Here is a 5369-nt window from a genome sequence, read left to right on the forward strand (position 1 = left end):
ACACAATTGAATATAAACTAAAATATTAAAACAAAAAGAACATGCATATTCTCTGTCATATGGGCCTGCATGAATAAACTTTCTGAATCCTTTATCATCCGCAACTGAAAATAGTTGAATAGAAATACCTTTCTAATGTGACGTTGTTGTCCCTGGCTCTCTTTCTCTCTCTCCCTCCCGCTCTGTTCCTGTGCTACTGCCAGTGTTGCCAACTCCTCAGTAAGGAAAATCGCTATTGGCTGTCCTAAAAGTCGCTAGAAGTCGCTAAATGACATCATTGCCTAATTTGCATAATTGGTCATGCTAATCTAACTGTAACCTACGTTGTTGGAGAGAGAAATAACATCTTGGAAGAGACATAAAGTGAGTAAAAAACGTCCTAAATGCATTTAGAGTTTATTTAGAACTACAAATAAATTTCTTTTAGCAATTATTGGTTTTTTTTAATGTCACAATTCCAACCCTGCTCCTTTACCCAGGCTTGGACCGGCAAAAGTGACCCGAAATAGGTACTCTGGTGGAGTTACTTTGTGTATGTGTGTTTATAAGTAGTTTTAAACCTTGTGATCCACAAAACAGCATAAGAGTAAAAGAGTAAAAGAAGAACTGACTGCGTTACAGCACCCGCTGCTTGTTGAGAGTAGCGCTTTCACGTCATTTTTTAGCGACTTTTTTTAGAAAAAAAAGGGGTCTGAAAACTCGCTAAATATAGCAAGAAAGTCGCTAAGTTGGCAACACTGGCAACTACCACCCCTCCCCCCTCTTTCCAGTGCAAAGCACAAGGCTCGCATGCGGAGAGAAGCAGAAAAAAGTGCGAGAGAGGATGAGAGAAAGAAAAAAAAACCATGGCTCGCGATAAGGAGCCGGCTCACGTCATTCACGTCAAAGATCCGGCTCTAAGAGCCATTTCGTTCGCGACCGACACATCACTAGTTCTTTGGGCTATTTTGTCTCGTAATGTCACTGTTTTGTCTGAGTTTTCGTTTCTTTACATCTCTCTATCATCATTTTGCATCTTTATAGAGCTTTTCTGGGTGTTGCTGATATAATTTGATTTCACATTTGAGCAATTTTGTGTTTTTGTTTTGGCTATTTTGCATATTTTCGTGGTCATCAAGGGTTTTTTCTTTTTCTTTTTTTCTAGTTGTTTGCATTAAATTGTGGTTATGCTGCATCTTTCTGTAGCTTTTCAGGATCTGTTTAAAGTCGTTTTGACTTCTTTTCATTCATTATGTGTTTCTGATTCATTCATTTTTGCATTTCTTTACAATTAATTTGAGTTATTGTGCAAATTTGCAGCCATTGTATCTGTCTTTGTGGTCAATTTGGGTCTATTTGTGGTTTAAATATGCAGGTACAAAGGCTACAAAGTATGTCATTAAACTCGTTTGGGGTTTTATTGTGTACCGTTTTTGTCACTTGCCTTTGAAGTTTTGTGTCAAAATGTATTTATTTTTTTTTTTGTTTGAACTGTTGGTCTTTAAAAAAAATGTAATCTCCTTTAAAAAAATAGTTTTTCAACCAACTTTTTTCTGTTTTGTTTTTTTTAAACAAGCTTTGTTAATTTCATTAATTTTGCATCTTTTTATCCTTTACTTGGTCTCTTTGATGTCAGTTTGTGTCACATTCTGGGCGTTTTTATCTTTTTGTGCTTCTATATTTAATTTCTGTCACTGTGCTGCGTTTCTGGGTCTATTTAAGGTAATTTCTGCTTCATAATTTTACGTCTCCTTCTGGTCTTTTTGCCTTGCTGCAGTTATTTTGTTAGAGTAATTAGACAGTTTTGAATACCTTTGTACTTTTTGTCTCATTTTTGTTGTTTTACATCTCTTTGTTGGGGTTTTTTCTACCTCGTTTTTGTATCTCTTTGTGCTCATTTTGATTGTTTACAATTACTTTGCATCTTTGTGTAGCATTTCTGGGTCTATTTGAGGTAATTTGGGTTATTTTAAGCCTCACTCTGGTCAATTGTGTGACTTTATAGTTTATTTGCATCCCATTTTGAAGCCTTAGTGAAGAAAAATGACCACAGTTTCATTTCTTTGAGGACAATATCCATCAGATTTAGATTGTTACCTGCCTCATTTTTGGATGTTTTAGTTATTTTGTATCTCCCTGTTACTGTATGCATCTTATTTTATTGTTTCTTATCTCTTATGTCTGTCTCATTTCTTTCATATCTTGGTGACCATTCTCCCCACTTTCGCCAGTGTACATTTCTGTGTAGCCTTCCAGGTAGCTTTGACATTAGCTTGTATTACATTTGTTACTTCCACATCTATTTATAGACTTTTCTTGTCTTTCTTTTTTGCATGTTTTTTGTTTCATCTTTTGTCTAATTTCAATCATTTTCCATGTCTTAGTTTTGAAAGATAAACAGTCTGTGTGTATAAAGTCTAAAATTTAAAAGGAGTCTCTTGTTGTACAGTACTATAACCTGTATTATGGGGACTATAAGCATTATGAGTGTAGTGTGTGAAACTGTTTTCTATGATGGTTTTGGATGCCTTTGGCTGCCACTGTGTGCCTCTTGTCTCTTCACTTTACATTTCCTTTACTTCTCCTGTTATTTTGATTTGCATCTCTTGTTCTTTTATATCTACAATTTATTTTGGGATAAGATAAAAAGCCCCCTGGCATCAGAAGGCATCAATTACAGTAGTGCACTTACATGCATAAGACAGCCGTCTATGAATTCAGTTTAACCTACTGTCAGACTTAAACATATAAAAAAATGCAAAAGATGTTATTTCGTCTACATTCCTGCTGTGAGAGAAATAACCTTCCTCTCTGGTATGCATCTGTGCAAAAAAAGCTGGTTGCCCACGTGACTAATTTATCTTTTTCAGGAATTGAGCTGCAGAAATGGCATATTTTAAAGCATAAACATACTGAATATGTGCAGGATTCCCTCTCTGAAGATACTGTTTTCACATTATTGCAGTTTAAACCCACACACAATGGGAAAACGGCAATAAACAGAAAGGTCTGAAGAGAAAACAGATCACAGAAATGCGAGTTAACACGCACAGACATGTATTCAGCCCCCCTCCCCCCCAAAAAATATCCAGAAATTCTAAAAGATATTTGAACTATAAACTTGAAAGACAACAAAAAAGCTCCAAAAACTCAAGTTGGGCCTCACAAAGATAGAAGCTTGAGCGCACACACTCACCTCTCCCCTGGTGAAGTTTTTTGCTCTCAGTATTCAGGTTGGCCAGAGGGGAGGAATCCCACAGCTATATTTCCACACACACACACAGGACAGCCAACAGGGGATGTGTGTAAACATCCTGAGGTGTGTGTCCGCCATCGGGCCGAGCAGTTTTCCTCTCACCTTATTTCAGCCGTCACACCGAATCAGCCGATGACCTCTGATGACATGCTCCCTGGCAGTGTTTTATCCAGCGAAGCCACATCTGAATCAATGGGATTCAGTGGATGGGATTCTGCTAAAGAAGCCTCTTATTAAAATAATTAAGAAGCTGGTACTCTAATAATTCCCTGGTGAGGCAGGCATGCTGCGTTTCTACGTGCCCCCACTGTGTGCTTGCAGCTCAAGTGCAGATATTATCCGCTGGTGTTGTTGTTCTGTGGTCTGGAGGGTGTAATCAGCCCGGCCCACCGGCTCGCTGTGAATGCTCCGTGCTTATCGCCATATTTTGCAGCGTATTAAGTCGACCACAGGCGGTTTCACGCTGTGGCTTTCTCACGTTTACAAGCCTGCCTTCACCTGCTGCACAGTCAGGGAGCTGCCGCATGCTTTAAAAAAAGGCCTGCAGACTTACAAGAATGACTTGTTTTCCTTCTGAGGTTTCAACTATAAGAGAAATAGATTTTTTTTTTGTCAAATAGCACAGAGATCATTCAGATTTTTGATGTGATGTTAACATGTCCTGATATTTTAACTCTAAGTGCCTCAAGAAAATTAGAAGGTAGAAAGATGGAAGCCCGTGAATTTAATTCCCTGTTTTATTTTGTATTTCCTGTTGCCCTCCTGTCAGTTTCACTTCCTGTCTTTGTCAGGCATGTGTATGAGTCACGCAGTGGTAATTTGTGTTTTTCTGTTTTATCAATCTGTGTATTGGTACATAGTGTTGATTTTATTTGCATGATTTTACTGTGATATTTATATTGCATGTTTGTTTATTGATATTTATATTGCATGTTTGTTTATTGATATTTATATTGCATGGTTTCATCCTCATATTTATATTGTGTATTTTAGTGTTGTTGCACAATATTCTTCTAATCCACTGTGGACTAAGCAGACAATTGTAGGCACCTGTGAGGTGGGGGCGTTCCCCGAGGTGGCCTATCAGCCGCCAGACTGACCTGTTAAAGGGGATAGTGAGCGCAGAGACAAGAGGACCTCAGAATGCAGACCTGACATTCTGATAGAGATCCAGCAAACATTGTTCAGAATTGTTATGATGGGGCTTATGGTCACATTCTTATGGGTACCAGCACATCATGGAGTTGAAGGAAATGAAATGGCAGATAGGACAGCAAAAGTCGAAACAAGGAGACCGATGGTAGATATGGTTATTAGTGTGAGTAGGACGGAGCTCAAGAGTAGAATACGATACAAAATGAAGGAAAGGTGGCAGAAGCAATGGGAGGAAAAGAGGAAAGGGCGATGGTTTTATAAATGAGAAGTGCAGGCCGAAACAGGAGAGAGGAGACGATTATATCTCGACTGAGATTTGGACACACTGGTTTAAATAGCACATTGTTTTTAATAGGTAAGCACTGTACAGGGGAGTGTGACTGCAGTAGGGAACTGGAAACAATAACATGTTTCTTGAATTGTCAGAGGTATGATATTGAAAGGAGACAACTGATCAAAAAGCTGGACGATATGGAAGTGAAGTTGGACTTGATTGATTTGTTTCGCACGACCTCTGTAAGTGAAAGTTATTGGGCTGTATTTTGGTTTTTAAGGCAGACCCATTTGTTCGGGAGAATTTGAATTTTTTTTTTTTTTTTTTGTCATTTCGGTTTCATTCATAATGCTGTAAATCCAGGCTCATATGTATTCTTGATTTGAATATTGGGTTGTGTGAAATCCCAGAAATAAAAGTGAATCTGTGAACTAAGGTGTAGGTTTATTAGGTTATGTTGTGGTGATCCGTGAGTTGGGGGATGGGTGTTCATACTGGAGTGCAAAATTAAAACCAAGATGGCCAAGAAAAGTTCAAAGCCATCAGGTCCTCAGTTTAGAAAAAAGAGAAAAGAAGAGGAGGAGAAACGAGCAAAAGATACAGGTAAGCAGATGTGTCAGTGGATAATGGCAGGTCATCCTGAAACAATCAGAATCAGAATACTTTATTAATCCCTAAGGAAAATATGTGGGTTACAGTTGCTCC

The sequence above is a fragment of the Haplochromis burtoni genome, unplaced genomic scaffold (genome assembly GCF_018398535.1).
Source record: "Haplochromis burtoni strain Fernald_Lab_line unplaced genomic scaffold, NCSU_Asbu1 Contig_39, whole genome shotgun sequence".
Classification (NCBI taxonomy): domain Eukaryota; kingdom Metazoa; phylum Chordata; class Actinopteri; order Cichliformes; family Cichlidae; genus Haplochromis; species Haplochromis burtoni.